Source organism: Balaenoptera physalus, assembly GCF_965194825.1.
Source record: "Balaenoptera physalus genome assembly, chromosome: 1".
NCBI classification, from domain to species: Eukaryota; Metazoa; Chordata; class Mammalia; order Artiodactyla; family Balaenopteridae; genus Balaenoptera; species Balaenoptera physalus.
This window is the reverse complement of record NC_138882.1, coordinates 161,783,240-161,802,055: the sequence shown is the minus strand read 5'-3', so window position 1 is coordinate 161,802,055 and position 18,816 is coordinate 161,783,240. Positions and strand designations below refer to the sequence as shown.

Sequence of the window (18,816 nt, the reverse complement as noted above, 5' to 3'; positions counted from 1 at the left end):
GAAGAGTTTAGAAGCCAAATGTCAAGTGTAGAATGAAGAAAATGGGTGTGTTTAGCTTGAAGAAAACACTTTCCAGCATTCCCTGTCACCTCTACCATAGAGACCCAGTGTAATATTTTCCAGAGCTGTTAACAGGCATTCCATAATCAAGTAAGTTTGAGTCAAGTATTTTTTTTCTCTCTAAGGGACTTACAAAGTGTTCAATATCCTAAAGCGCTTTATGACTCTTCAAGAAGTTGTTCAGTATTTCCCAAATGTAACCATTCATTCATTCAACAAATATTTACTGAGCACCTATTATTTGCGAACACTCCTCCGGGCGCTGAGAATAAACAATGAACATTTTCAATATCCTTGAGGATAGTTTGTCAAACAGCCAGGCTGGGCCTCTTGCTACTCCTCTAACTTGCATTGTTCTTCCTCATCTCTAGGTTTTTGATTATGCAGTCAGCCTAGACTACCCCATCACTAATCTTAATTCAAACATCATTGTTTCCAAGAAGTTTCCTGATCATCATAAGCAAAACCACTCTTTTCAACAAACCCATGACTTTCTCTGTATCAGTTCTCTGAGAAGAGACTATGCCTCTTAATTACCTTAGGATCTCTCACAATGCCCAGGACCATGTCTTGCATATGTAGGTGCTGACGAAATATTTGCTGAATGAACAATCACATTCATATATTTAGAGAGTTATCTTGTCAAAGAAGGCAAACTAGGTCTCTAATGTTCTGCAGAGAAGGACTAGGAAAAAGAGATGAAGTTACAAGCAAATTTTGCCCCAATTAGAGCTAACAACAAACAGGCTACCTTACAGCTATCGGTGACTACAGGTGTTCTAAGAGTAGCCGAATGACTCTTTATCAAGTGTTTTAGTGGGATATCTCGCTGGTCTGAATAAAAGATTAACTCTTAAGATGTTAGGAACTACTATGTATCTATGTATTACATATATAGACATACATACATATATATATTAGACAAAAGGTAAATTTTGATACAATGTATCAATATTAATATTCTTAAAGTTAAGCTCAAATATGAAATATCCTTCCATTTACTAGTACAGTTGATCCTGGAACAACATGGGGGTTAACCTGAGTATAACTTACAGTTGCCCCTCCATATCTGCAGTTCCTCCGCATCGGCAGATGCAAACCATGGACCATGTAGTACTGTCATAGTCACAATAGAAAAGCATCCTCCTACAAGCGGTCCTGTGCAGTTCAAACCCTTGTTGTTCAAGGATCAACAGTAAAGAGAATAAAAGACAAAAAAAGACACTGTCTCCATCCTAGAAGAATCAACACAGGTTTCTTAATTATGCTCCCAAAGCAAATCGGATATAAATATAAACGCCTGGGTCATCTACCTCAGTAAGCAACGCTCCTTAGATAAGGCAATTCTCTAGATCCATGATTTTCAATATTTTGCAGTCAGAAAAATAATTATGAAACCATCAGCTCCTCTTAAAGCCATCTAACCACACCACCAAAAGCATTAAAGTCTTCAAACAAGCTAGTCATGCTGCTTTTTAGTTAAAAACTAGAAAAACAGAAAAAATGGGTATCTCCATATGCCTAGGATCTCTCTTCTGATGTCTCTCCCAAACCAAAAGCTGTAGTCTTTGATGGCAGGGACCCTATCAGTTACTTGTGTCCCCAGCATTTAGTACAGTTCCCAGGACGTAACACATGGTGAATAAATGAGCAAATGAATGAGAGAAACTGAGTCCAATGTCCCTGGATGAAAACAAGTACCTTAAAGAATCACTGACAATTTGGTTTTTCTTATTAGAAATCTGCAAAGGAAATGAAAGCAGATGAGTAGATTCTTAAATCCAGTTTTCACTATAAGTCAGAGTGCTATTTTTAGGTCATTTATTGATAAGTAATTACTATATGTAAACCTAATTTCTTGGTTGCTTCTGGGGGACTAAAATTAATTTATTGACCAGCAGAGCTAAATGACCAATTTCTAATGCAAAGAAAAACCCAGAACACTTAATACACCCACAACTTGACCTATAAGATTATAATCAAATAATTTATCAAACTGATTTATTAACATAACTGCCTAAAAAGCAAAATACTTTGAAAGCACCAGTGTTTAAACTACTCTTCAAAAGTGCTACGATTCACATTTTTCCAAATTCTCATTTGAACCATAAAAATCATACGTTTATTTTTTAAAGACTAGAAAACAGAAGACTATAAAAATGTTATATGCTCACTGTAGAGAACTTATAGAAAATATAAACAGGTTCAAAGGAGAAAATAAAGACTACCCAACGTGATGCTTTCTTTCCCAGTCTTTTTTTCTGTGGAGTTATAAGTTCTTTATATACTGTCACTCTTCCTGCCCACCGGCAAAAAAACAATACGTTCGCACTATGGTAGAAACCCAAGCACCCTCAATCTCTAAATGTTCCAGGTACAATTCCTCATTCTCTAAATTTTTATAAATGTATACTTTCATAATAATAAGACCAAATCTGCTATTTAGTAATCCTTAGAAGTTTCCCTTCTGATTCCATCTCCTCCTTACTTCCAGAATTCACAAAGACAGAGAATGCAAGTTCAAGTAAAAATGCATCCAACTACTGGAAATGGACCCAAATTTAACAAAGGAAGAAGCTGCTCTCAACAGTTTTATGTACCCTAGTCTGACATTATCACAAGACAAGTTCTCCTCCAAGGAGCCCAGGTCCTTTGGGGTTCTTAAACTTTAATTTCTACCTCAGAAATCCAAGTGTGTGCTTCATAAAAACCTTGTCAGCAGGGCTTCCCTGGGGGCACAGTGTGGTTAAGAATCCGCCTGCCAATACAGGAGACACGGGTTTGAGCCCTGGTCCGGGAAGATCCCACATGCCACAGAGCAACTAAGCCTGTGCGCCACAACTATGGAGCCTGCGCTCTAGAGCCCATGAGCCACAACTACTGAGCCCGCGTGCCACAACTACTGAAGCCCGTGTACCTAGAGCCTGTGCTCCACAACAAGAGAAGCCACCACAGTGAGAAGCCCGCGCACCACAAGGAAGAGCAGCCCCCGCTCGCCACAACTAGAGAAAGCCCACGTGCAGCAACGCAGACCCAACGCAGCAATCAATCAATCAATAAATAAGAACGCAATGTAAGTTTTTAAAAAAAAACCTTGTCAGCTTTCTACTAAAGAGTACAAGACTAGAGACAGAATGCAGGATCTAGGCTCCTGTCTCTGCTCTATTAAATAACTGAGTGACATTAAGTCAATCTTAGCTTGTATCTCATTTTCTCCATTTGTCAACAGGAATACGCATATTATTTGCCTTACCTATATCACAGGACTGTTTTTCTAATAGATCAGAGAAAAAGCTTTTCATAAAGTATTATTTAAATTAAGGTGGAAATCTTTCCAGCACACACATGCCCTATAATAGACATAAAACATGACTTCCCTGATACACAAAGATGCCATTTCTGATGGTGATTACTATCTACGTATACACATGTGAGACAATACCATCAACAGGTCCTTACACAGGGTAGACAGGTAAAGCATGTCACAGATTCACAGACCCAACCACACTAGCAAAAACTGAGGCCATATATTGTTTATCTCCTTCCATGACAGTCTGCTCCATCTTCATTCAGAAGAGTCAACCTGCTCCTGACTGCAGCATATTTGACTGTTGTATCTGTAATTAATTTCCCAAAGTTCTACAGCCAAGCCACAGAAACTTTTTAGTTCCTTTTAATAATTTAATACATACCCATATACACACCAGCCAAAATCTAGGATATTAATAACTTCTTTCTACCATACTGCACCCCCTCCCAATCCCATCTCTCTGTAAGCAAACAGAATTTGAAATTGTTATTAATGAGTTCTAGCAGTCTTCCTCCCTTCATCCATTCTCTCACAAATCTATGTTTCACAGTAAGGCCAGGTCTCAGCCGTAGAAAAAGCCAATTTCAACTTCTGAAATCTTTAATAAGGTGACACTGGCACCGCACTTTACCAATCAATCAGAAGATCAGTCTTATATCCTTGACACCATTATATCAATGGGCAGGACTCCCTCTAGGTAGAATTCATTTACAGGTTTTAGCTTTGTACTCCAGGTAAAAACTTTAGCTAAAACTAAGTTACTAGATAAAGTCTCCTTCACACACAGGGTCATCCTAGGATAATCAGTCAAGTCTTCAATGGAATCCATGACATATATATTATTTGAAAATAATGAAAAAATAGCCAATGCTAGAGTTTAAATGTTTGTGTCCCCCCAAAATTTGTATGTTGAAATCCTAACCCCCAAAGATGATGATATTAGGACGTGGGGTCTTTGGGAGGTAGTTAGATCATGAGGGCAGAGCCTTCATGAATAGGACTAGCCTCTTATAAAAGATCCAGGAGGGATCCCTTGCCCTTTCCACGATGTGAGGACACAGCAAGAAAGTGCCAGTTATGACCCAAGAAGGGGACCCTCACCAGAAGGTGACCATGCTGGCACTTGATCTTAAGACCTTCCAGCCTCCAAAACGATGAGCAATAAATTTCTGTTGTTTATAAGTTACCCAATCTGTGGCATGTTACAGCACCCCAAACAAAGACGGTCAACATGCCAGATTTCTAGACTCTCTCTAAAAACTTCCACCCAAAGACTTTGCCCACCTCCAAATTGTTAGCATTCAGCTCAGAAGAGTTTTCTAGGACTATGTTCTAACAAGTTTCTCTTACTGCATCCCATAACAGACTACTTTACCTGTTGATGGGAAATAAGTCAGACAGGGCAGTGCGAACAACAAACTGATTATACCAAAATGAAATCACTTTAGATTTACAGTAAAATTCTTAGAGCAACCAGAGTAGTTTAGTAATTACTAGAAACTAAACTTAATGGTGCCAAAGAGTTCTTATTGAAAATGGTCCTAATTAGCTTGTATCATATTCATACTTACCCAGTATTTTCTCTTGTTACAGCATTAAAGTTTGACACCATATGAGTCTCATTTGCTCTCCATTTCAGTTGTTTTGTCTCAATTCTATAGAAAAGTAATAACCACTTTGAAAGACATTGCATTCTCAGGTTATCAGCTGATATGCCAAGTAAAACAGCAGCCAAGGTACGTAACTACAAAAGATTACTTAAAATAAGTAGAATGCCATTGTTATAAATACATCTGGTTCCATATAACAAAGCTATTTCCATGTCCCAGCACATGGCTCATAATGCTTTGTTGATCTGGTTATAACAAATTCTTTTTTTTTTTTTTTAAACAAATTCTATTAAATCCAAAATCCTGTATAGCAGATGCCTTTTCCAATTTCAGTATAAGTCAATCTCTTTAACCAAAACACTGTGCTTTGGTTCTTGTTATTTGTGCACTAAAATCCAGTTATGCCAAATAAGATGGTCAAATTTTTTGACAGTTGTTATAAAATGCCTCTGTGGTGTTTTCTGAGTTTTGGGGTGGAGGAGGTAAAGAGTACCTCCATCTAGGACTGAAAGGCTAACTGTTCAAAATGGAAAACAAAGATTCACAGTTAAAGGGAGGCTCAGGAGAGGTTAAAGTAAGCTTTAGCTGTCCTAAGCCAAGGTTTCTGAATAGCGGCAATGTGGAAAGCTAATGACTAACAAAGCTGACAGTGAAGAGCACTGAAAATAATGCAATTTCTGAGTTGAGAGGCTATTAGCAAGGATAAACAGAAAAAAATGTACCTGGATGCCTAAACAACACGCATCTCTGTACACTTGAAGTGTTAGATTGATATTTAAAAGAAATGTGGATGCAATGTCAACTTAATTTTGCTGTTTGTTTCCCCAACTACATTCAAAATCCAATCTTCATATTCTGGTCATACCCTTACTTGAAATAATACCCTCTATTAATTCATAACACAGTAACAGTACAGTGATTAAGAGTCACTGAGTTCTGAAAATAGACTGCAGGGGTTCAAATCCTGGTTCTTTCCATCCCTAGCTACATACCCTTAGGCAAGTTACTTAACCTCTCTATGCCTGTATCCTCATCTATAAATTTTTGATAACAAAAAAACCTACCTTTTAGAGTTGTTGTGAGGGTTATATGAATAATAAATGAAAAATAGTTAGAACACTTTTGAGCCCATACTAAGGCCTCAGAAAACATTAGCTATTATTATTACCACTACCACTATCACCATCATCACATTAATCCCCAATAAAGTTCTGAAAGAAAGGCAGAAATATGAAATGACTTATCTAAATCACAAACAAGTGACAGAATGCAGTAAGAAAAAATCTCATTTTATGTCCTTAAGATCAAACATTAAAAGTTACTGGTTCCCTAAGCAAGGGGATTTTCCAACCTCTCTAATTCTCCAGGAATTCACAAGAGGCTCCTTTAAGTTAGAATAGCAGCATAGAGAAGTGGAAATAGCAATGGACATGCACTGAGATGATCTAATTGCTCCAACACTGACTTAACTGGGCAATCTTGGGCAAGTCACCTAATCTAAACTTCAAATTACTCATCTTAAAAAAAGCTTTGCCTACATCACAGGGTTGTTGCGTGATAAAATAGATAACACATGAGAAAACATATGTAAACCATAAACACACCATATGAATGTTCAAAAGCCATGTCGTACTCATCTTTATATCCCCAGTGCCTAGCAGAATGCATAGTAGAGGTTATAATCTAAAAGACAAGCCATGAGAGGGATGAAGTTGGCAGGGTGAAGATTAAAATGAAGATAGGGAGGATTTTTAAAAGAGTAAGAAATCCCAATGTCCATCAACTGATAAGTGGATACATAAAAGGTAGTAGAGCCATACAATGGAATATTCAACAATAAAAAGGAAGGACATACTGATACATACTACAAAAATGGATTACCCTTGAAACACTATGCTAAGTGAAAAAAGCCAGACACAAAAGACCACATGCTGTATGATTCCATTTATACAAAATGTTCAGAATAGGCAAATCTACAGAGATGGTAAGTACATTTGTGGTTGCCTAGGACTGGGGAATGAGGGGGAAATGGAGAGTGACTTAACGGTTACAGACTTTCTCTTTTGGGATGATGATTGTGGTGATGGCTGCACAATTTGGTGAATATACTAAAAATCACTGAACTGTACACTTTAAATGGGTGAATTGTATAGTATGTGAATTATCTCAGTAAAACTTTAAAAAAAGAATAAAACGTGTGAGAGAAACGAAGTACAAAATCACTGGCTTTAGAACACGTTTCTTTTCTTTAAAGAAAAAAAGTGAGCTTTCTGATATTTGAGTAGCTCGGACATGTGGACAAGAATGGGACTGGAGGAAGCATAGGAGAAAATACTAAGAATTACCACACCAGACCACAACATCTCTACAAAGCCTTCTGTGGAAAGCAAATCTGGCATCTCTTCTTATCCTTCCTTTCAAAATTCTAAGGTTACAAATCACCTCCTGGTCCTAGTTCAATAGTCTTTTCATCATGATCATTGTTTCTGAACTTTGAGACTACATCTGATACTGTCTACCACACTATCCTTCCTATCCTTGGCTTCTGTGGCACTGATGTACTTCCTGGTTCTTCTCAGAATGCTTTACCTATTAGCCTATAATGTCACCCACAGTTCCAAACCTCAAAGTTCTTTCGCCATCATGCTACTAACCTCCAACACTCATCTACTCACATATTTTTTTTTACTACCAAATACAGCCCTGGTACGTGCACAACCTACACTGTATCTCTGTTCATCTTATAGTGATATACTACAGGATTCCTCTATTCAAATCTTGATTATCTTCACTAAGGTTGGGAAGCAGTGGTATGGCTCAACCAAAATAATTCCTATATATTTTTTCTTTTGAACAGATCTGTTTTTCTAATTGTTTTGCTTAGATTAATATTAAACTAGCCTGCATTTCCAGAGCAAAACCAGCAAGGAGAAAAGGCTATCGGGAGTTGCAGAAGACTAGCCTTTTATTGAAAACTTGATTGTATACAATCGAAGTGCTGACCATAACCCACCTTAGCTCATTTATCTTCACAGTGACACTTTCCTAATTTCCTCATCATTATCAGCCATTCTCCCAGGATTCTAGGCTTTAATCTTTTAATGTTTAATTTGCTCTCTTCCCTTGGCACACATTCAATCATCGCTAAGTTCAAATTAATTTTTACTCAAACATACATCCTCTTACATATTCTATACACTCTTTCATAGGGACAATATAAAGATTAAATGCATAAGCTCAAAGGCAAGACTGCCTGGGTTCAAATCCTGGCTCTGCTGCTTACTCTCTATAGGATTTAGGGCAAGTTACTTAATCTTTCTGTAACTCGGTTTCTTCATAGGAATAATAAGACCTTATTATGAAGATTTTATGAGTTAAATACATGTAAATAGCTTAGAACATTGTGCCTGGCATACAGTACTCAATAAATGTTAGCTATTATTTTATTCCAAACATCACCATTTTATCTCAGACCCTCATCATCTTGTTTCTAAAATTCTCCAAGAGCCTTCTAAGTCAGTCTTCCTACTCCAGAACACTCAACTAATTATGAAAACCTTCCTCAGTAACAATATGCATCATCTTACTCTCAATCTTTAGAACCCACTGTGGTACCCCATCAAATTAAACCCTATATCCTTAATAAGGTCCTCCATCAATACACACTCACCAAGCCTAAACTCATTTATTCTTATTCACCAATACAGATTCCCTATGCCAGTCAAACTGCTCAATATCTTTTGTACATTGCCACGTCTATGTCTTTGCAAATACCCCTTCACTAAATACATCTCTTGCCCTTTGAAAATTCCAAATTTTCCAAATCTTACTTATACCTCTGACTTTGGCTGCACCGTTATCCCAACCAGGAGCTTGATGTTGCTTGGAATTATGAATGATGCATGTTACATGTTGTTTCCCCAACAGAAGTGTGAAGAGACCACATATTTTATTCCTTGTGTCTCGTCACACAGACCACTTCACACGTAGCACTGTATTTTGCAGAAGTACACAAATGCTGACTGACTTAACTAAATAAATATGCCTCAGAATGTATCAGAACAACATTCTCTATTTTCCACTGCCCCACCCATACTTACCATGGTGAGGGCGGACAGAATCTGCATTTAAATATTTTTATTTTACATACCTAGAAGGAGAATATACTAACAACTGTACGAGATAAAAGAAAAAACAAACAAACAAACATACACTCAAAGAGAATGCACATGTGAAAAACCAAGAAAAAGAACTAGCCATTTTGGAATCTAAAAAGTGACTTCAAAATATGAGGATTTTTCATTTCACCAAACTAATGAACCAAAAAGAGCCAAAATAAACATGTCCTGACCCCATCCAAAAAAATACCTAATAAAAGCATGAGGAAGACCCCAGCATCTTCAGCAGCACAAAACCAAGAAAATGATTCACCTTAACTCCAAGAAACACAAAAAGAAAAGATATCTAAAAAACTAAAAAATTCAATCAAATCTCTAGATGCTACCCAAAGAGAAAAACAGAGAGGAGTTATTGCTTTTCTATAAATATCTGCTGAAGTCTAGGAGGAATACAAGGCTTCTCTCATTGCTACCGTGTCCTGTTCCCAGTTAAGGGAGCAATCTGTGGTCACAAAAGAGCAAAACACAGGAAGATGGAAACCTTAACCTGGAAGAGACATTAAGGAAAGAAACTACTCAAAACACGTTTCAAAAACAGCTTCAAAAACCAGAGAGTGCAATGATACTCAACAGAAAGAGAGGAAAAGTGAAATAAAAGAGCTCCCACGAAACGAGTGACTCTGTGAAAACTACCTAGTGCTGCCTTGCAAATAAAGAGCTATGCATGTAACACATCCATGACATGCACGCCTGCTTCACTGGCAAACAAAACAAAAGGAAAAAATAAAGTAAACGTTAGGAAAAGACAAGAAAGATGCCCACCAATCTCTAACTCCCTGGCCAGCCCAACTCAGCTCATTCAGGAATCCAACTAGGAACAACTGAGGCGTGGATTGCACAACACAGAAAAGAAAACCCTTCGCCAACCATACACACAAAAAGTAGAATAGAGAAGTGAAAACTATGCACCTCAATGCATCAGCAGCTAAAGCCTATTTAGTCTCTCTTTAGGATTAAATGGTAGAGAAAAGAACAAGAGCAGCTAAACGAAGAGGAGGAAGATGTCAATGAAACCAAGTCCCCTACTGGTCTCAATTTCAGAGAGTACAACTCTTGCTTCTTCCAGCTGACCAACAGTATGCCTCGGCAAAGCAAACTGACCCTAACACCTTCCTCGCCACGCGGAGGAAATCACAGAGTAAAAACCACCCCGCTTTAACCTCCCTTCCCACTAGCTGCAAAAATGGAGAGGGGTGGAGGGGAGACACCCTACCACGTGGGCAGGATGCAACACACACAGGACAGCAACACGTCCGCATGGGACGGCTGCCTCTGCCCAATGCCGGTAAAGGACACGGCGACAGGATGGGTGGGAACGCAGGCCCCCGCACGGGCCTCCTCACGCCGAAGGGCACCTCCGACGCGCGAGGTACTGGCCGCCTCGCCGGCCGAAAGGCACCCCGGAGCTTGAAGGGAAGAAGCCGCATCGTGCCGGGAAAGGGGGCTAGCCCAGGCTAGGGGCAGGTCACGGAGGGAAGACGGCCACTGTCCTCGGACTCGACGCCCCCGGGAACCCAGTTTGGCTCCCCCGGGCCCCGCCTGGGGGAGGGGCGGGAGGCGCGGAGCCGCCGCTTCCCCGCTGAGGAGCAGCAGCAGCTGAGAAGCGCCGCGGGGGAGGGAGCGACCCAGCCCTCGCCGCCCGTCAGGCCTCAGCCTGGGCCCGGGCCCCCTGCCCCGCCCCGCCCGCCGCCCGCCCCGCGACGCGACTGCGGCTGTGAAAAGGGAGAGGGAGTCTCGCGGAGAGCAGCCCCTGCCTCCGTCCCGGGAGATGCCCCGGCCCCGCCTCCTCGCCCGCCGTCCCGGCCCGACCACCCCGGCAGCGGGCGCTCACCTCAGGCTGCGCAGGCCGGTACGGCCCGGCCGAGCCCCCGGCCGCTGTGTGCGTCTCCGCCCCCCGGGAAACGTCCCAACGGTGCCTTGTGCGAGCGGCCGAGGCCCGGAGCAGCGCCGAGAGCGGCGGCGGCAGCGAGAACAGCCAACATCCGGGGCCGCGCACCCGGAACTACTTCCCAACCCGCTCCCCCTCCCGCCCCCGCCGCCGCCGCCCCCGCCGCCGCCGCCCCCGCCTCCTGCGACGTCGCTGCGCCACCGGCACGGCGTCAGCGGCGTCACGACTCCTCCGCGGTCACAGCTGTGGCAACGCGCTTGTGATCCCTCCGCTGGAACAAGTAGTGCCCTGGGACTCCCGGGGCCTTGGTTCTGTGCTGCAGGTATCAGCCAGCCGCCGGCAGCTCCGAGCGACTTGCGGGGGAGGGGGGGGCGGGGGTCTCTACTCCTCAGAGTGGCGGCCGGGGAGGGAGGGCGGCGGGGGCAGCTCTTTAGTTGAGGACAGCAGGGACCTCCGCCTGGGAGCCTGCCCAGGGATTCCGGGGTCCCGTCCCCCGGGGGAATGGCGCCTTGTGACCTCTCCCCTAACCCCCTCCACCTCACCTTAGTGATAGGCACCTTAGCCTCTCCGGAAGACCGGGCACCACGGATTCTACGACCCCCACAAAGGCACCTTGGACCTTCAGGACACTTCTTCCAGAATGTCACAAGTCCCGGGTTCTAGACCCATCTCTGCCGAGGCCTCTCCTGTGCCTAGCCTTGGTTTCCTACTCCTTAAAACAAAGGATTTGTAACTCTGAAAGACCTTCTCATTCTAAAGCTGCTGCCCAGGTTATGGTCCTTGCTATCAACAGGTGGAGCGCTTGGAAGGGTAGTTGGGCGACTTGTGAACTTTGGAATTTACTTCTAGTCAGTCTTCACTGATTCTTTCTCTAAAGTATCAGCACTGCAAATCTGCCCTGTAATTTCACATTTAATTACATTCAGACTTATTACTTGCTGTTGCTTCTTTTGCGTTAGTCACATATAGCACCAAGCATGCTTTTGAACTCATAGTAGATACTCAATATTTGGAAACTCAGATAATTTGTTAGATGAATACTAGGTTGATTGGACGAGATGAAAAGGAGAGGCCTGAGTGAATTGACCTTGGGAACCTCTTTCGATGTAGGTCTCATATAGATCAGATGAAGACCTCCGGTAAAGAGCTGAGTACCCAATTGCTTCAGCAAACATTGAACACCTGCCATTTACCAAGCATTTCTAGGCACTCAGGATTCAAAGTACTCCTATATTCCTTTTCTACATAAGACTCCAGCAAGATTCTGAAGATTAAAAGATTCATTCACTCATCCAACAAATATTTGCTGATCACTACTAAGGTTGTCAGACCCTATTTTAGTGTTTGGGTTGGATCAGTGAATAGAAGAGGGGGGCAGGGTGGAAATACCCTTCCCTCTTAGAGCTATCATCTAAGTATGGAGAGAAAGATGATAAACGTAACAAGAAAAGAATTTGGTGTGATAGAAGGTGTTTAGTGCTATGGGGGGAAAAAAATAGACCAGGGTAAGAGGTATGAGGAAAACTGGAGGGGGGGGGGTGGGATTTTTTTTTAACATCAACCGTTTCTTCATCAATAATGTGTTCATTTACTTCAACTGAACCATGCGTTAGGTGCTGGGGCTTCAGTGGAGAATAAGCCAAGCTTCTGCAGCTAGTAGAGACCACATGCCAGGTGCTTTCACTTGACCTCTCATTCAGTGCTTTCACCAGGTCCCTAAGGTAGGACTCCTGTGTTCATTTTTACAGCTGATGAAATTGAAGCTGAGAGGGCTAAAAACTTAAGCTGAGACTCAAACCTAATGTCTTCTGAGTCCAACTCCCTTTCCAGCTTCTCCTCAGCTGAGAACACATATTTTTCTGTTTCAATACACCTCACCTCTTTCGTCAAGTAAACTCATGCATTAATATAGGTGAATGGCTTTAGATCTGCACTGGAGCAAAAGGAAGGGAGAAAGGAAAATATTTAGAGGAAAGGAGGGGGAAGTTATCCAAAAAATCTAGACTCGTAGAGCAAAGTAATAGGGGTGGCAAAGAAGACTTAGTGGAAGAGAAATGAAGGTAGATTCATAACAGCTATTCCAATTCCAGTTTTACAGAATGGGATTTTAAATAGAGCCATCAGGGAGAGCCCAATTCATAAGGTGACTTTAATGAGAAACTTGAAAGAGGTGAGGGAGTGAGCCATGCGTTGTATGGGAAAGAGTGTCCCAGGCAGAAGGAACAGCTAGTGGAAAGGCCCTGAAGTGAAAGTATTCCTGGAAGTGTTAAAAATAGTGGAGGCCAGGACAACTGGAGCCGGGTAAGCAAATGAGAGAGGAATAGGAGATAAGGTCAGAGAGTGGGGTCTTGTAGGCCATTGTAAGGGTCTTGGCTAAAGAGGAACCAACACAGGGCTTCGAACAGAGGAGTGATAAGATCCGATTCGCGCTTTCCAAAGATCACCCTGGCTATGTGCTAAGAGTCGATGGTGTATGGACATTGGTGGAAGCCAGAGGCTCCATTAGTTAGGTGCAGGATGATGGCTTGGACCAGGCTGGTAGCAGTTAGTAGGATAAATGAGATACAGTCTCTATACTTTAAGAACTCACAGCCTAGTGGGAAGCAAATAGATAATTATAGTACACTGTGATAAGGGAGATAGAAGTGGCCACCCTTGCCAGCTTGCCTGACAGAAGGGTAGAAGTTCCCTCTTCTACCGAGTTGCCAAGGGAATCAGAAGTTCCTGGTTCTTTCTTGGGCCACTGGGTGGATCCTTTATAGCACAGGTAACACTTGTCTTCTTCTCAGCTCTTTAGGTCTCAAAGCCCACTATCATCTGAGTGGTGCTATAAGCAGAAGGGTACTAAAGGACAGTCTGGGTCATGCATTTAAGGAGATGGGCAAAACTGAGACTATACCTATTTGCCAGAAGAAGAAACTGAGGCCAATAGTCACCAGGTTTTAACCTGAGACTGGGAATCAAGGTTATCAAAGTCCCAAACCAGGAATCTCTCTGAGCCACTTGAGTGGAGTCAGCCGATGATGGAGTAAGAGAGTAGAAAGATGTTTCTGGATAGCTGCCAGAATGGGCTTGGGGGCTTGGGGATCAGCAGTCTGAGAATGAAAGAATCACAAGCCCCAGAATGTCAAAGGCTGAGGAGCACTCCACCTCCCACCCCCCCTAAAAAAGTTGTAAGGGCCATAGAAGCAGGGGGGATTCTGGAACAGCGGGGGCGGGGTTGGGGGTGGGCAGGAAAAGCTTAAAGCTCAGATTGGGAAGACAGACTTGGGTTCAATCTCACGTTTTACATCTTACTTCCTGTGTGCCTACGTCAAGTTATTTAGTCTCTCTTAGTCTCCATTTCCTGGCCTATTAAATAGGAACTATAATCATAGCTATGTAGCAAAAGAGATCAGGCACAGGCTGCCATAAAATAAAGGCCGCCGAAGACAATCATCATTATGGACAAGGTCGAGCGTCAGCACAGAAGAGTAGTTCATAGTCTCCGGAGATGAGAGTGGTCTGGGAGGGCGAGTGTGGAGCAGGTGAGCCCTCAAAGAGAAAATGGTATCCAACTCAGGGGACAGATCCTTAAGAGAAATAGATTGCTCAAAGCAATGAGATAGAAGTTTTATTGTTTTGTGTTGTTTGCAATCTTTTCCCAGCCTCACCTGGATTATAAATTCCCTAAAATAAACACAGTCCCAAACTGGACTGCAATAGCCCTACAAAACCTTGATTCGGCATTGGCTGTGCATCAACAGTGGGGTGTTCAACACTTCACGTGACCCACAGCCGCCTTTAGACAAATGAGGCTTCACCCAATCCTTTCTCCCTCTTTATTTATGGTAAGAGGAAAGCAGAAAATGAGAAATGAATTTAAAATGAGCCAAGACCTGCAAAGGGGAGAGAGAAAAACATGAGAGAGCCCTTCCTATCATTCCCAGCCCTGAAGGAGCCTTCCAGATTCCCTGGGTATCTTTATATAATACCTTATATTTCATGTATTAGATTTCCTAAAAATACAGAGGCCACTGGGAAGCTCTCAGCACCACTAACTGCTATTTAATTATAACACTTGGGTGTTTGTTAGGTGTTGGTCACTCTGCATAGTTAAAAAGCATTCAAGAATCATTTATCAAACAACTACTCTATACCAGGTGTTGGGCTAAACACTAGGGAATCAAAAGGGGATAAATAAATTTCCCACCTTCAATGGGCTCCTAGGCTTCTGGAAAAACAGACATGTCAAAAGTTAATGCCTGTGCAATTTGTAGAGATTTGTACTTGTGCCATGGGAACAAAAAAAAAGCAAGGCTTAACTCTGTCAGATTGGATGGGGATGGGGGCACCAAAGAAAGCTTCACTCTTAAAGGTAAAAGTTAAGGCTAAGTCTGACTAAATAAGTAGGAGTTTGCCATAGAGACAGAAGCAGGCCTGGGAGTAAAGAAAGAAAATTTGGGGTAGAGGAGGAAAGCTTGTGCAAAGAGGTTGGGTGGATATGAGAAAAGTAGAGGCCACAGAAATTACAGTCTTATAAGTGGTCATTAAACACTAGTGGCTGATGAAAAGAAATAACTGATGAATCTAGACCATATCGCTCTACATAAACCATCCATAAATTGAGTTCCTGCCCTCTAGGAGCTTGGTGTTAACCTCAGATTTTATCAGTAAGGCAAAATGTGATCCTTCCCAAACACCCTACTGCTTAATCATTCTCACAAGAAAGGGGTAACTTAGACAATTTCTCCCCAGTAAAAGGCAGAAGCCTAAATTTTTTTCATAGTTCTGGCAATGAATTCGCACTAGTGCACTCATACCACCTACCTCCCCAACACCCCCTCCCATCCATCTTCCTTGTAACCACCTGGCTCAAACCTTGGCTTGCCTCCACTCTCAGAATCAACCGAGCTAATTAAAAGCATCATGAAAGACACAACAGCATGGAGACAGCTGAACAAACATGAACAAATGCGTAGATTAAATAAAGTCCTTACATTATGTACACGCAGTGATGAAGATGAAACTTGGGTGGTGCTAGGAAGAGTGAGAGAGAAGGTGTTCAAGTAGAGTGGGAGCAGAGGAGATCTCCTCTCTTCAGTGAGTAAGCAGCATCTTTTGGAATCATAGAATGAAAGGAAACTGGTGAGTAGGAAAGAGCAGCCAAAATTTGCAACCTGAAGGATCCTGAAACTCTGGGTACAAACATGGTATTTAAGAAGCAACTATTTGATTTCAAGTTTTGAACTTATTGACCAACTCTGTGCCTAATGGGCTGAATAAGAATGATCAAGAAACCCCAATGCTGGGTGGAGAGTGGTGGGGCGTGGGTAATATTTATTGAGCGTTTCTTGTGTGATTAGGAACATGATAGACCCTTGGCAAATGTTTTCACTTACTCCTTAGAGCAAAACTACGAGGTGGTCGTCCCCATTTTAAAGAAGAGGAAAAACAGAGGCTCAGTAGTTTGAGAGTGGTAGAGTGAGAATTTACCCAAGAAAGTTTACCCAAGAAAGGGTAAAGCCACTATATTATTGTTCCTGAACATTTCCTGTGTCTGGGGGAAGGGAGGGGCTGAGTCGATTTTACTTCCCCAACGCCCTCCTCGACAGCAGGCTTGGTTATGTGATTTGCATTAGTCAATGAAATGTGAGTGGCTGGATGAGCCACCTCCAGGTGGAAGCTTTGAGTCAAGCTGCAAGGTTTGAGTCAGAGTACTTCACTATGTTTTCCTTTCCTGCTGCCCTGATGACCAGCAACATTCAGGATAGAGACTGATCCATCTGCCTCCGTCCCAGAGCGAAGACCATGTGCAGCAAAGCTGACCTGGGAAGGACACACAGCATAAGTGAGAAAAACAACTTTTGGGGCTTCCCTGGTGGTGCAGTGGTTAAGAATCTGCCTGCCAATGCAGGGGACATGCGTTCGAGCCCTGGTCCGGGAAGATCCCACATGCCGCAGAGCAACTAAGCCCGTGCACCACAACTACTGAGCCTGTGCACCACAACTACTGAAGCCCGCACGTCTAGAGCCCATGCTCCGCAACAAGAGAAGCTACCGCAGTGAGAAGCCTGCACACTGCAACAAAGAGTAGCCCCTGCTCGCCACAACTAGAGAAAGCCCGCGTGTAGCAATGAAGACCCAACGCAGCCAAAAATAACAACTGTTGCTGATTGGGCCATTGAAAATTGGGAGTTGCTCTCATAGCGTAACAGCGCCTATACTGACTAATGCAGACCCTTACTGATTTTTTTTTCCTTTTGCTTATGCAAATTTCTGATGTCATCCCCAGGTAAAAGAAGTTGCTTGGGAATTATGAGAAAATATAGGAAATGGGATGGTTGGTGTAATGTAGTGAAAGGCTTTAAAATACAGAATTTGAAATTCAGTCCTGATCTGTGGGCTCAGACAAGCCTTTATAAGATAGGTTCCATGGACCATGTCATGTCCCAGAGGAAGTTACAAAGAAGGTTAAGATACAGTCCCTGTTCTTCAGGCAAGGCCCACCTCATTCATTTTTAAACCTAGCACCCTACTGGGTACCTGGCACCCACTAGGTACTCAATAAATTTTTTTTAAACTAATGCTAAGGAATGATCTGGAACCATAACTCAGGTCTCCTAACTTCCCAAAAAGGCTCTTCCTGTGTTATGGTATATTGCCCACTTGGGTTAAGGGATCTCAGAGGGAGGGGAAGGCTGTGGTAACATTGTTAGCCAATTTTTATATAATACTTTACAAGTTATATGCACCTCATTTATATGAAATGCCACATAATTGAAAAATAGCTGGAACATCAGGATCTACAGGGCTGGAACAGAGTAGGCAGTCAGTAAAGGCACACAAATCTCCTCGAGGATATTACAAAGAGTAGAAAACCTTGAAGGAGAGCCCAGGGGACTTGGCAAGGAGAACTCTAGCTTGAAGTGCACTGTGGATCAAGTTTTTTAATGTGCCAGATTAAGAGAATATGGAGGTGAAGGTTAAACTCAGGCAAACAAAGGAGCAGGGCCCCAAGGCATCTCCAAAGAGTACAGGGCAGTAACTGGAAAACCTTCCATGAAATATCCTTGAAGCAAGCATTGAAAAAAGTTCTGCACTGAAGGAGAAAAACCATATGATCATCTCAATAGATGCAGAAACAGTTTTGACAAAATTCAACACCCATTTATGATAAAAACCCTCCAGAAAGTAGGCATAGAGGGAACTTAGCTCAACATGATAAAGGCCATATATGACAAACCCACAGCCAACATCGTCCTCAATGGTGAAAAACTGAAACCACTTCCACTAAGATCAGGAACAAGACAAGGTTGACCCCTCTCACCACTATTATTCAACATAGTTTTGAAAGTTTTAGCCACAGCAATCAGAGAAGAAAAAGAAATAAAAGGAATACAAATCAGAAAAGAAGAAGTAAAACTGTCACTGTCTGCAGATGACATAATTCTATACATAGAGAATCCTAAAGATGTTACCAGAAAATTACTAGAGCTAATCAATGAATCTGGTAAAGTAGCAGGATACAAAATTAATGCACAGAAATGTCTTGCATTCCTATACACTAATGATGAAAAATCTGAAAGAGAAATTAAGGAAACAATCCCATTTACCACTGCAACAAAAAGAATAAAATACCTAGGAATAAACTTACCTAAGGAGACAAAAGACCTGTATGCAGAAAACTATAAGACACTGATGAAAGAAATTAAAGATGATACAAACAGATGGAGAGACATACCATGTTCTTGGATTAGAAGAATCAACATTGTGAAAATGACTATACCA

At 42.2% G+C, this 18,816-nt stretch overlaps 1 protein-coding gene across 6 annotated transcripts in view; it reads right to left on the bottom strand.

Annotated features, from left to right (window-relative positions):
- FOXJ3 (forkhead box J3) overlaps window positions 1-11,180 on the bottom strand; it is a 133,084-nt gene extending 121,904 nt beyond the window's left edge. For all 6 annotated transcript variants that reach the window (XM_082466269.1, XM_082466268.1, XM_082466272.1 and 3 more), the window contains exon 1: window positions 10,990-11,180. The gene's annotated coding sequence lies outside the window, so the exon portion shown is untranslated. The remainder of the gene's footprint in view (window positions 1-10,989) is intronic.
- Between the last annotated feature and the right edge of the window lie 7,636 nt (window positions 11,181-18,816).